The 14,286-nt window shown below is 33.5% G+C and overlaps 1 non-coding gene across 1 annotated transcript; it reads right to left on the reverse strand.

Moving 5' to 3' along the window:
• Positions 1 to 1,675: 1,675 nt before the first annotated feature.
• TRNAA-CGC (transfer RNA alanine (anticodon CGC)) lies at positions 1,676 to 1,748 on the reverse strand. The gene has a single exon. It is a non-coding gene; the product is annotated as a tRNA-Ala (tRNA).
• Positions 1,749 to 14,286: the final 12,538 nt, after the last annotated feature.

Raw genomic sequence — 14,286 nt, forward strand, 5'->3', positions numbered from 1 at the left:
TGATCAACATCTTTTTCTTGTGTGGTCCCTGTGTATATATCATCACACAATATTTAACTACTTTCTAAAATTTTTCATTCTAATTTTAAAGAGTTGTAAAGGATATAATTCCCAGTTTATTGTAAGTATTAACATTGTAAACCAAAATTATAGCATCACTCTTTTAAAAGTATCCAGTAGAATGTAACTACAATGATATCCAAAAACATCATCCATTTAAAAAAAAGAACAGTGTCTTAATAGTTGGAGATTTTTTTCCTTGAACTCATACTGCCTTCCCATTTTCCCCAAAGGATTTAACCTAATATAATACACTTTTATGCTTGAAAATGTTTTATTGTATAATTATCTTAATTTTTAGCAACATAAATATTTATATTAACTGAGATTAAAATCTCTATTTCCTGTGACCATGAAGTGTAAATGTTGAACTTTTTTAGGACTGAATTATCATTACAACTATTATTGCTGCATAATTAATCAAATCAGTATGCAAATTTATAAATCTTGAAAAAAGTAATTATTAAAATTTAAAGGTTTTTTCTGGGGGGTTAAAGGCATTATGTATTCATAGATGTATCTTATTTATTAATAGAATGAGACAAGTTTTACATCTATTCTACTTGTATTTTTTTGTGGTTAAAAACACTGATAAATATTTTCACATAAATAAGTAGACAGAAATAACATTTATTTTTTAATAGGAATGTCACTATTTTTAATTCATTAGTCAAATGTCAAAAATTATATAGTGATGTATCATTTAAATTATATTTCAATCGTCAGCTTGATCTGGACTTCCTTCACTTTCACTGTAAGCAGAGTGTTAGAAGTCATCTGATTTACAAAAGGACTATCTCAGAACTATAAAGGCTTTTCAAGTGACATCTATTACTGTTACTTTTTGACGTAAAGGCACCTTGTTTAACTCGATGTACTCAGAAAGTGTTGGTGAAATAAAAATATCATTTACTGTAACATATCCATGCAAGTTTTTTGATAAAGGCCTTCTTTCTTATAAAGTATTTTAAATATAGTTCTATCAAACTTTTAACTGTGGGCTTAACTCTTTCTGTTCATGGAAAATGTTCACCTATAACCTAATTGGAAATATAAATTTCCATTGCCAAATAAATCAGCCAAGGCAGACTTACTTCCTGTCACAAAATGTCTGCCTTTGTTTTTCAGTTTTAAAAACATTGGTGTGTTCTTACAATAACCACATCACTTCTGATTTCCAGAGTGATTCTGATGAATAAATAAGAGATTATTTTAACATGACTTTGTTACTTGGATTCAGTAAGGTGGTTGTACATTTAATATCTTGTGCCTGAGCTCTCACAAGACTTCTCCCTCAGGAGTGTTGTCAGTATGCAGGGGAGGGTCGGGTTAAAAATTGTCTTCACTCCTGCTGCCCTACTCACAGTATATCTCAATTTAGGTAATTTTAATGTGAGCCATATTATCCTGTCTTTAATTTTACTCTTAGTCATTTATGGAGATAGGTATAATAAAAATAAGGACAGACAGAAAGCCGTATCATGTGTTTATTGTGCCTTGATTTAAGAAGTCTTTACAGATTTCTTATTTATTTATTTATTCATTATTTTTATTTTTATTTTTCATTTTTCATTTTTTGGGGGGGAGAGGTCATTAGATTTGTTTGTTTATTTATTGGAGGTACTGGGGATTGAACCCAGGACTTTGTGCATGCGAGGCACCTACTTTACCACTGAGCTATACCCTCCCCCACAGATTTCTTAATATCAGTATTTCAGGTTGTTCCTTTGTGCACCAGGGAAGTTTATACTTCAAGGCAGTGCACTGTGGTGAGATTCAGGATGAAAAGAGACAAGTATGCCTTTCCTTTTCAAAGTAGGAGAAGAGTGATTATCAGAGGGAAAGTGGGGGAGGAGACTATGTTAAATTCCCAGAATGATTTCTCTGATAAGACTATGTTCATTTCCTGTTTGAAAATAATACATGTATATGCACAAATATGCATATGAATTACATGTATGAAAACAAATTAGCTAAAATAATTTTGAATGTCAGCCTTTTTAGTATTTAAATTTGGCAGATGAAAGACAAAACTTTGTTATTTTATTATTCTTTTAAATTGACAGGGAGGTGTGAATATACTTACATTTCCTTTTTTTCTTTTACCCCTTCAATTTTTTAAAATACTTTATCTTTTAGATCAGTTTTAGGTTCACATCAAAATTAAGAGGAAGTTACAGAGACTTCCCTTATACTCCCTATATTCATTACAACTGATGAACCTGCACATTTTATCACTTAAAAGTCTACAGTTTACATAATGGTTCATTCAGTATTGCACATTTTATGCATTCAGTCAAATGTATAATGACATGTATCTATCATTATAATATCATACAAAGTATTTTCACTGCCCTAAAAATCCTCTGAGCTTTGTCTGTTCCCTTCTACCTCCCATCCCCTGCAACTACTGATCTTTTTACTGTCTCCATAGTTTTACCCCTCCTTCCAATTTTGTATATGCCAGAAAATCATAGGATGCTATAATATTTCAACAGATCTGAAAGTTAGGAGAATGACTTACAGAGTTAAAACTAAAAGTCCTGTCTTTTCTGAATAGGTTACCTACTGTCTAGCTAGAGAGTAAGGTAGGAGAATTCATGGGAAATAGAATCTGTTTGAAACTTAAATAAGGACATCCAAAATAGCATTGGATTTAGTACTTTGAAGAATTTAGGTTATGAATAAAAAAGAAAGGAATGTAGATGCAACTTTTGCCTCTTTTTATTTAAAATTTTTGATATATAAATCAAAGTCTTAACTCCAGTGGTTACTGCATACTTGATTGGAGATAGAGGAGAAAGTATCAGAAATAAATAAGAAAATATTTGCCTTTAAAATATGGCTTATTAACTTGAATTCATGGTACTATTTTTTTTAAAGTGTGCTAGTTTAAAAGTAAAAGCTATAGAAGTCCACTTAAAAATTAGGAAAAGAGCAGAAAGAAGAATTAGATATTACTCATAACTACAACACTTAGAAATAGTCACATAATACTTTTTTCCAGTTACTTGTCCATGCATGTATATTTTCATTTAGTTGAAACCATTTTCCATATACAATAAGTCTTGTAACACCTTTCATTTATCATCATATTTTGTCATCTAGCTAAAAATTTTGAAAACATAGTTTTGTTAACTATATAGTATGCCATCACACAGATGCATCAAAATTTAGGTCATTTTAAATTTTTGCTCTTGATAACATCTGCTGTGATGAATATCCTTTTCTATATATCTTTTCTAGGCTTCTGTTTTTTTCTTAGGATAGAATTTTAGAAATGGGATTTTTAGAGTAAAACAGGAGACTTTAAAAGCTTACGCTGTTGATTTGTTTTACAGAAAGGATGCTCAAATTGACTGGTCACCACCAGTTTGAGAGAACAATCATTTCTCTGTGTCCTCTCAAGCACTGAGTATTAGCTTTAAAAAGTCTCTGCTATGTAGGTGAAAAAGGGCACCTCATATTGAAATGCATATTATTTCTAACTCATTTGCTAATTCTTCTCTCACTCTCTTAATTGGTTAGGTTTTATAAATATTGATAGATATTACCTGCAAAAGTGTGGAGATTGTATAAACAAAACAGTATACCTAAAACTCCCCAGAATTTTGGTACAGTTATAATGTAGATCTAATAATTTTGAAATATGATTTTCTTTTTAAGTATTGTTAATTTCAGTAAAGTTTAATGTTGACATTTCTTGTCTCTTTCTTTTTAATGGTAATTTTTTCCTTCATACATGCCAAGTTTCTCTAAATGTCTTTTTAATTTAATCTTACATGTTAATACAATTAATAATACTTGTATTACAATGTGATAGGTAGACTGATGCTCCCCAAAGATGTCCATGTCCTTATCCAGTCATCTGTCGATGGACATTTAGGCTGTTTCCATGTCTTGGCTATTGTAAATAGTGCTGCTATGAATATTGGGGTGCAGGTGTCTTTTTGAAGTAGGATTCCTTCTGGATATATGCCCAGGAGCGGGATTACTGGGTCATGTGGTAAGTCTATTCCTAGTCTTTTGAGGAATCTCCATACTGTTTTCCGCAGTGGCTGCACCAAAGTGCATTCCCACCAGCAGTGTAGGCGGGTTCCCTTTTCTCCACAGCCTCTCCAGCATTTGTCATTTGTGGACTTTTGAATGATGGTCATTCTGGCTTGTTTGAGGTAATACCTTATTGTAGTTTTGATTTGCATTTCTCTGATAATTAGTGATATTGAGCATTTTTTCATGTGCCTATTGATCATTTGTATTTCTTTCTTGAAAAATTACATGTCCTAATTCCTGCAACATGTACATATGTTACTCTACATAAGAAAGGGGAATTAAAGTTGCAAGTGGAAGTAAAGTTGCTAATCAGCTGACCTTATTTTAGAGCAATTATCCTGGATTACTTGGGTGGGCCCAATTTAATTACAAGAGTCCTTAAAAGCGGAAGGAGGAGGCAGAAGAGGTCAGAGGAATGTAATGTGAGAAGGACTCTGCATTGCTGGCCTTGAAGATGGAAGAAGGGACCCATGGATCAAGGAATGGGCATCTTCTAGAAGCTCGAAAAAGACAAGGAGATACAGTGTCCCCTATAGCCTCCAGAAAGAAATGCAGCACTGCTGACATTTTGATTTTAGCTCATTGAGACCTGTGTCAGACTTCTGACCTATAGGAATATGATAGTAAATTTGTGTGGTTTTAACTCATTAAGTTTGTGATAATTGCTTACAGCAGCAATGGCAAACTAATACATAGACAAACACTTTTGTGGTTCAGTACGTGTCTGGAATGTTAAAAACTTACTTGATTCATAAAAATTTTCTCATTTCATTATCATTCAATTTTGAAATGTTTTTTGCCAAAATACTGATTGATATATTTACTACAATTAGATTTTACAATTAGATTTTTTTCTCAATTGACCTTAGTAATATACAACAGATGTTTACTTATTAATATCACTTTATATTTTTATCCACATTATTTATGATTTTCATTTTATGTAATTATCAAAATCCATTACTTTTATTATTTGCCTTTGTAGGGTTGGCTCTCATTACTAATTTTAATTCCTTTACATTTTTACTGAATAGAATTGAAGGCTAATATCTCAAAAAATGAAGGATAATACTCATATTTTTCTCCTCCCCTGAATCATGCCAAATGACTTTTCACATGAATATTTCTATTAAAATGTCCATGATATTTGGGCTTCTTCAGGGTCTGAATTTAAAAAAAATCTCTGCTAGTCCAGTTATTTATTCAGTAAATATTTATTGAGTGCTATAATATGCCAAGCTTTTTGTAAAATGTTTATGATACATTGGTAAGACCAGTTTCTCCTCTTAAGGAAGTTACAGTTGTATCAAGACAAATGTACCAATTAGGATAATGGCAGGCTAGACTTATGGTCAACTTGCAAAACAAAACAAAACATGGGGAGCCCCCATTTTCTTTCCTCTGAACCACTGTAAAATTTTAACTCACCTGCCGTCTTCCTGCCTGATTTACCTATACTCCATTCTTAAGAGAGAAATCAGACTAATTCACTAGAACATAAGTCAGATCATGGCAGTCCTCTGCTCAGATGCCCCCAGTGGCTTCTTGACTCACAGTAAATGCTAGAGTCCTAAGGCTGAAAGGTGAAAGGCCTCACATGTCTGCCTGTCTCTCCTCACCATGCTGACCCTGACCACCCAGCTCTAGGCATATGGGCATCCCTTTCAGTTTTGAACACATTCAAGCATGTTTTGGCCTCAGACTTTCTGCACTTGCTGTTCTCTCAGTCTGGAGCACCCTTCCTCTGGACATACACCAACCATGTTTCCTTACTTCCTTGGGGTTGCTACTTAAATGTCACTGTATCATTAAAGCTTTCCATAACTATCCTATTTAATAGCAGTTACCCAATGGTCAGGATGTCATGCCCTAACCACCCCTAGCCTGCTTTATTTTTCTGCCATCTTGTATTTTACTGTTCCCTATGGCATATTATATGCTTTATCTCTCTTTCTGCCTCCCTTGGTAGGTCATCACTAGGAGGCATTATAGCTAATGTGATCATTGTTGTATTTCCATGGATAGAATAGTACTTGGCACATATGGATGCTCAAATATTTGTTGAATTAATGATTGAATGAAGAGAATCTGATTCAATCTTGGGATTCAAAAGGATTTTCTTGTGAAAGTTATCCATGAAATTAATTCTGAAAGATGACAAAGAGTGACTTTGAAGGGAGAGGAAAGGGTATTCCAAGCAGAGGAAAAGGCAAGCAGCAAGGCAAGAAGCCACTAGACTTCCCCTGTCACAAGTATAATTACCTTCCAAAGATGTTAGACTATAAATGGATTAAATTTATATCAGGGATACTGAGCCTCACCTCCAAGAGAACTTGTAAATTGTTTTATGTGCACGTCTTATCTTCTAAACTCACAAAGGCAATTTTTTTCTATTATCAATGAAAAGAAGATGAACATTGAAGATGAATAGACAACCTATCCAAGACAATAGAAGTGTAATGGTATTTTATAGGATGAGTGAAAGGACGAAACTTGCCCAGGTGTGTTCATAGTACTATGGTTTTGGTATGGAGGGACCTCAGAGGAATTGAGACTAGCTTGGGAAAAGCTTTCCTATTATTTGAACAAAATATTTATTTTTGCTTCTGGCTCAGTGTTTCTGATTTCAGATTTCAAACTAAATTTTAGTGACAGTTCTGCTTTACACTGCCTTTGTAAGTTTTATAGATACTCAAATCTAGGGAATGGTAGAATATATCAGTAACTCCTACAGAAGATAAAGGAGAGGGAATCTTTGAAAAGCAGTCACTCAGGCTGAGAGTGATAGATGCAATGTTAGATGATACATAGAATTACAAAAACATAGTATGGTATAGTCATTGCCTTAAGGATAGTTACAATTTAATGAGAGGAGTGAAATGAACCATAATGATGTTAATGTCAAAGTCCGCACATATTGTGGGTATACTATATCCAAGCACAATGATAAGTGATTTCATAGAGTAATTGTTTAGTATTTATAACAGCCTTATGGGATAATTACTATTATTATTATTTTACAGATGAGGAAGATAAGGTTTAGGGAGACTAAGTAACTTGCCCAAATTCACAAAACTGGGAAGCAGTGGAGCCAGTACTTGAACCCTGATCTGCTGACCTCCAAGCTCATATACACCATTTTTACCTGAAAATACAAAATTACATATTTTAAAGAAGTAATGAGTTTCAAATGGGAATATATACAAGCAATAATACATGCAATGCAATAATAATATAAGCAACTGAGTATATAATATATACATATATGTAATATTGCTTTATTATTGGAGCAATTAAAAACAGCCTTTGTTCTTGTGCTTTGACTAATCTCAAATACTAAAATGCAGAAATTACTAATATTACTAATATTACTCTATTTTAATTATATTTTAGGGAGTGGGTCAAAAGTTTTAATGGTTTTATCAGACTTTCCTTTTTCCCGAGAAGGCAGAAAAATCAACTTTTTTCCCAAAATGTATTTACTTTCCTTTATTACTTTTATATTATGTAAAATCTGTTATTAAGGAATTTAATGCGTATAGTACTCTGGGTTGACATCTATCTTTTTAAATAAGCCATTTTGTAAAAATTTGGCATTTAGAAAGGTACATTAACTTTTTCAGGGCCCCGTTTAGTGCTCTGCTCCAGTAATTTACTGGTCTGTGATACATCCTGCACTACTTTGCTGGCAAAGTGAAGAATGTCATCTGTTAAAGCTCCAGAGACTATGCTGGCTTCTGTAGAAGCATAATGACTTAAAAAAACAAAAAAACAAAAGAAACAAAAAAAACACAACTCTGGAGATTCTGCTGAAGTTTTTTGCAAATAATCCTCAGTATTTGTTTCAGAAACAGACTTTTACACAGTCTGTTTCTGAAATTCCTAAAAATTTGACAAAATCTCATTAACTTGATGTCAATATTTTAAAACCAGTTCTAATTTGAAGACTAATTCCCAAGTCACCTAAATTAAATTATCTGTACAAATACAATGTTGGAAATTTGGCCCTAGTGCAAAGTACCTCTAGAAATAGTTAATAACGAGCAACTGTTTTTTAAAACTCTGGAAACAAAGTTAACTCACAATTTGTAAAGCACCTAGCAAAAAGCAGAAAGGAAGAGGATTAAAGCATTGTTTACATTTAAATTTTTTCCTTTGGACTCTTTTTTTTTCTAATCCCTTGTCAAATAGTAATTTGTGTCAATAGCTAGTGGTTCGCCTGAAGGAGCAATCTCTTTGTGTTGGCTTGGGTCACTTTAAATCAAATAATGTTCAGTCTTTCTCTTTCTCTTTTTCTCTTTCTCTCCTTCTCTCTCTCTCTCCCCCCCCACTTCCTCCCTTCCTTTCTCCCTTCCTTCCCTCCTTTCTTTCTATTGAGTTATAGTTAGTTTACAATGTGTCCATTTCTGGGGCACAGCACAGTTTTTCAGTCATACATGAATATACATGTATTTGTTTTCATAATCTTTTCATCATGAGCTACTACAAGATCTTGATATTTCCCTGTGCTATACAGTATAAACTTGTTTATCTATTCTATATATACCTGCCAGTATCTATAAATCTCGAAATCCCAGTCTGTCCCTACCCACCCCCCAGCCCCCTTGGCAACCACAAGTTTGTATTCTATGTCTCTGAGTCTGTTTCAGTATTTAAGTTCATGTGTCTTCTGTTTTTTTTTTTTTTTTTGAGTCCACATTGAGTGATATCATATGGTATTTTTCTTTCTCTTTCTGGCTAACTTCACTTAGAATGACATTCTCCAGGGACATCCATGTTGCTGCAAATGGTATTATGTTGCCATTTTTATGGCTTAATAGTATTCCATTGTATAAATATACCACAGCTTCTTTATCCAGTCATCTGTAGATGGACATTTAGGTTGTTTCCATGTCTTGGCTATTGAATTTATGTATGTTTAATTCAAATATGTTTCTCCTTGGTCTCTTGTTTTAAATCATTAGAACTTTACTTTCCTGAGGTAGAAATGATAGATATGTATTTATATGGGTGGAAAACAAACTGCCGTTTTATTTCATAAAATCAAACTCTTTATCTTTGTTAAAACCAGGATCTTCTCTTCCTGCCATTTTTCTCTTGATAGCACCTGAATGAGCCAATGAACTCAGACTGGAGGAACCTCAGTCTTCTTTCTCTCTCCATTTTTAGTGAGTGACAAAATATGACTTTCTTTTGTGACACCTTTTTCATTGTTTTCTATTTTTACATGGCTGTTGCTACAAACCAAGTTGGATCCTTATTGTCCAATACCTGGAAGTATTGTAGTGGTGTTCCTGTTTATAACCCCAATTTCAATTTCTCCTGCACATCCCATTCAGGACACTCTGATTAACTTAACCTCTTGCTTGAGAACCAATGATAATTTTCATTTTAAAAATCATAACTTGGGTTCTTGGAACTCAGTCAAGGGTCTTTTCAAGCTGACCTTAAACCTGCCTTTCCAGACATACTTCCACTTCTTTAGTTTACCATATATGCTCTAGGAAAATGGCACATTAATGTTCTCAGTATATAATCTGATTTTCCTGTCCTGTCACCTGTGCTCAAGATATCTTGAAAATGGTCTTTAGCAATTTCAAATAGATCAGCATGTATAACTTGTGCTAGATTTATATAGATCTGGGATATAAGCCCAAGAGTGGAGATCTTACTATTAATCACTATGATATTAGGCATTTATACTTGTTTAATACTCAAATGAGTGATCCATACCACTTTTTCCTAATTAATGATAGCACTGTAGCATCCTGGGAATAAACACTTTGAGTTAAATATATTTGAGAAAAAAAAGTTTTCTGCCTAATAAACTTGTGAAGTGGTATAAAGGATAAATAAAAGGGTGGATTCTGGTCCCAGACCACCAGCATTCAAATTCTGACTGCTACTTGCTAGCTCTTAACCTTGAGCATGTTATTGAACCTCTCTCTGTAACTGTCTCTTCATTTATAAATTTTATCTATTACATATGTTTATAAAGAGAATTTAATAAGTTAATACATGTAAAGTGCTGAGAATGGCATCTGGAACTGCAAACTAATATAAAAGTAAAAAATCTAGTTATTAAAAATGATATCAACAAACATATTTCAGAATTTAAAAATTTAGAAAGCCAGAGTACATTGTTCTTCTTGCCTCTTTAACTTAATTTGTATCCAAATTTCTTTACTCAATACATTTCTTCCAATGAATCCCAATCTTTGGATATCATTAAATGAGAAGACCCTTTCTCATTATCACTTCAGTAAACTAAGAGCTGTAGATGTTTGTGACTTGGAGTAAGCTGTCCCTTCTAATAACCCCACAGCTAAAATTGCTTCTGCTGATCCAGAGACTCTCTCTGTATTGCTGCCATGGTCTTTGAATATGCTGAAGGTCAGAAAAACAGATAATATAAATAGTTAAATAAGATCATTGATCAATACTATATGCCAGTCACTGTTCTAGGTATTATTCTATCTCATTTAATCCTGACAACAATCTGATGAAACCGACATCATTGTAATACTGTTTTTTTTTTTTTAATGAAGAAATTGAGGTGCAGAAAGAGTGAATAACTTGCTTAAGGTCATATCAGAAAGTAGTGGAACCAGTTTGATGTGAGAAGTCAAACCCAATCAGTCTGATTCCAGGCAACCCCCTTTTCCCACTACTTTCACATTAAGCCCCTGTGTAGCTAATAAATATATGTACCTCTAGTATTAGTTTACTTTAGCTGCCATACAGTTCCACAGACGAGGTGATTTAAAGAACAGAAGTAAATTTTCTTACAGTTCTGGAGCCTAGAAGTTTGAGTTCAAGGTGTCTGCAGGTTTGAGTCTCCTGAAGCCTTTCTCTTTGGCTTGCTCATGGCTGCCTTGTGCTGTGTCCTCACATAGTCTTTACTCATGCTTCCCACCTGTGTTCTGTGTTTTCAAATTTCCTCTTCTAATGGAACTCAGATTGGATTAGAGCCCTACCCTAAGGGCCTCATTTTGACTTTAATCACTTCTTTAAAGGCCCTATCTTTAAACATAGTCACATTCTGAAGTACTGGGATTTAGGGCTTCAAAATACAAATTTTGGAAAGATACAATTCAACTCATTATCTCTGTAATCTATCACCCCGCATATCCAGTCCTGGAACTTGCTGCATTTAAAGAAAAAACAAAAAACAAACCAAAAATAAAAACATGCTTCAGGTAAAAATTTCAATCTTTATTCATACTTCTCTCAATTTATGGATATCTGAGGATTTTGTTAGCACTAACTCTTATCTGTCGTCCTTTCCTATCTTCGAACATTCCCTCCTCTTAGGAATCTCTCACCCTTTTCTCCCATCATAGCACTCTCATCTATGTCCACTTGTACCTGCTATTTTGCTTACTAGATCCTGTCTTCTCTCAGGGGTGGAGGCCCTGGGAGAGAAGGTCTTTGTTGTGTTTTATGGTTTTGTTCTGGGAATTTGCATATACTGACTTAGTTACCTTTTCCCACCCAGTTTCCCGCGTGACTGGCAAAGAGGGAGAGGAAGGGGTGTAGACCTCATATTCATTGCCTCCATCCTGCCACATTAACTTTTATTGAACACTTCACTGTGGTTTTACATCCAATATGTTCTTCACTTTCACCTTCATTTTATGTTACCTAAAATTATTCCTCCTATTTACAGATGAGAAAACTACTGTTTGAAGATATTATTGCTTACTAAGTGTCTCAGAGCTAGTAAATGATAGAGCTAGAATTCATACTTCAGAGCTGGGTTCTTAACCCTGCTGATAGATTTGATTATTGATGAACTTTTATCATTGTATATGACACTGCTGAGCAGTTTCTCCCTATTTATGATGGTGGAGAATTTGTAGAAACTTTTTAAAGATATGTAAGTGTGACACTTTGATCTCCATAATTGCCAGATATTAAATAATATGTAGATTATCAAAATGAATACATTTAGTTACAAAATGGCTATATTGTTGGGCAATTGCTATCCATAAATAAAAAGTCCTTCTTAGAGCCTCTGGGCTGTATGCAGGTGCTAAACATAAATGAAACCCTGATGGAATTTGAGAAAAAGAATTCCATGTTCCAAGTGTAAGTAGGAAAGCCAAATACCGCACTGATTCTGGCTCTGGGAAAAGTACATACTGTTATATTCCAGCACATCAGAATTTTCCAGGGATGTGCCTGGTGTCTTGGAGTAAAGCCAATGTGATTTTTCTGCCATCTAAGTCTTGCTTCTTTATAGGTCTCTTGGCCATGTTCATTATGTAAATCATAGCTTCCTGTCCCTGAATTGAGACTTTTCTTTCTCTTCTTTCTAAATAGTGAGGAAACACCCTCACTATTTTCCAGAATCTTGCATATATAATCATCATTTGTTCCTTTATAGCTTCAGGCTTGACTTTATACTAATGTATGAAAGATGGAACTGACGAAGGGAAGTTAGTTATATGCACCCATACCATTCAATAATTGCTATTACCTTTATTTATTAATATTAATATTTAAATAACAACCCCTAGGTTGTTTATTTTTGGTGAAGAGAGGAAGATTTTATGTTTCTGTTTTTCTGCTTATACTAGGAAACTAAGACCCAGGCTTTAAAAAAAAAAAAGACTATGGTATTATGATACTCAATTTCAAATACATTTTACTGGTCCTCAATCTTAGTTTGCCTGGAAAAGTTTTTAAAAATCTTGGGAGAGATGTTGTAATTTTTCAGTCAATAGAAAAATCAACAAGTCCATATCAACAACACAGAAAAAGACAGAAATTGATATCATTTAGAATCACTAAAGGCTATATACCTATGATTTTAAAACATCATTTAATTAGAATAAATGATCAGTATTAATTGATTTTCATGATCAATTTTTAGTGTGAAGGATTAATTGAGTCTAAATAAAGTAATATATGGATACTCAAGATTTATGAATAAAATTAAAATAGCTATTGGATTATATAGATTCTAAGAAGCATGTATCCAGTTGAAATAAAGTTGCTCAGAAAAATCCCAGTATTGCCTAAATAGCATAATGAAGTGATGGCTGACTCTCAACCTTAGAGGGAGAGAACTTTTTAAAGTCAATGGTAAGGGGCAAATTCTTTAGTTCTAGCCATAATGAATATTTTTGGTGGGATTTATGTATCTTGAAGTCCCCAAATCCTATTCTCTGTAAATTTATATTCTCTTATTTGTAATTACTCCTTAATCACTCTCTGAAGACAAATTTTTTCCCATTGTTTTTTATTTTAATTTTATTTTTAATTGAAGTATAGTTGATTTATAATATTGTTAGTTTCTGATGTACAACATAGTGATTCAGATATATATATATATGCTTTTTCATATTCTTTTCCATTATAGATTATTATAAGATATTGAATATAGTTCCCTGTGCTGTACAGTAGGACGTTGTTGTTTATTTTATATATAGTAGTTTCTGCTAATCCCTAACTCCTAATTTATCCCTCCCCTCTCTTTTTCCCTTTGGTAATCATAGATTTGTTTTCTATGTCTGTGAGTCTGTTTCTGTTTGTAAATAAGTTCATTTATATCATATTTTAGATCCCACATAAAAGCGATATCATACAGTGTTTGTCTTTCTCTTGTTGACTTCACTTAGTATGATAATCTCTAGGTCCATCCATGTTGCTGCAAACGTCACTATTTCATTCTTTTTTATGGCTGAGTAATGTGTGTGTGTGTGTGTATAGGTATATATACACATACATACACACACACACCCCCACCCCACATCTTCTTTATCCAGTCATCTGTCAGTGGACATTTAGGTTGCTTCCTTGTCTTCGCTTTTATAAATAGTACTGCTGTAAACATTGGGGTGCATGTATTTTTTTGAATTAGAGTTTTCTCCAGATATATGCCTATGAGTGGGATTGTAGGATAATGTGGTAACTCTGTTTTTAGTTTTTTAAGGCACCTCCAGACTGTTTTCCATAGTGGCTGCACCAATTTACATTCTGATCAACAATGTAGTAGGGTTCCCTATTTCCAATATTTTTGATGATAGACCATCTCTTGTACCAGCAAGTTAAAAATTCAGCCATATATCAAAGTATGGAATATGGCAGACAGGGGGATATGGCCATGTCAGCAGGTTTGGAGAGCAATCAGAAAAGCTTGCAAAGTGGCTGAGTAAGTCTCCAAAT

Source organism: Vicugna pacos, chromosome 3 (genome assembly GCF_048564905.1).
Source record: "Vicugna pacos chromosome 3, VicPac4, whole genome shotgun sequence".
Classification (NCBI taxonomy): domain Eukaryota; kingdom Metazoa; phylum Chordata; class Mammalia; order Artiodactyla; family Camelidae; genus Vicugna; species Vicugna pacos.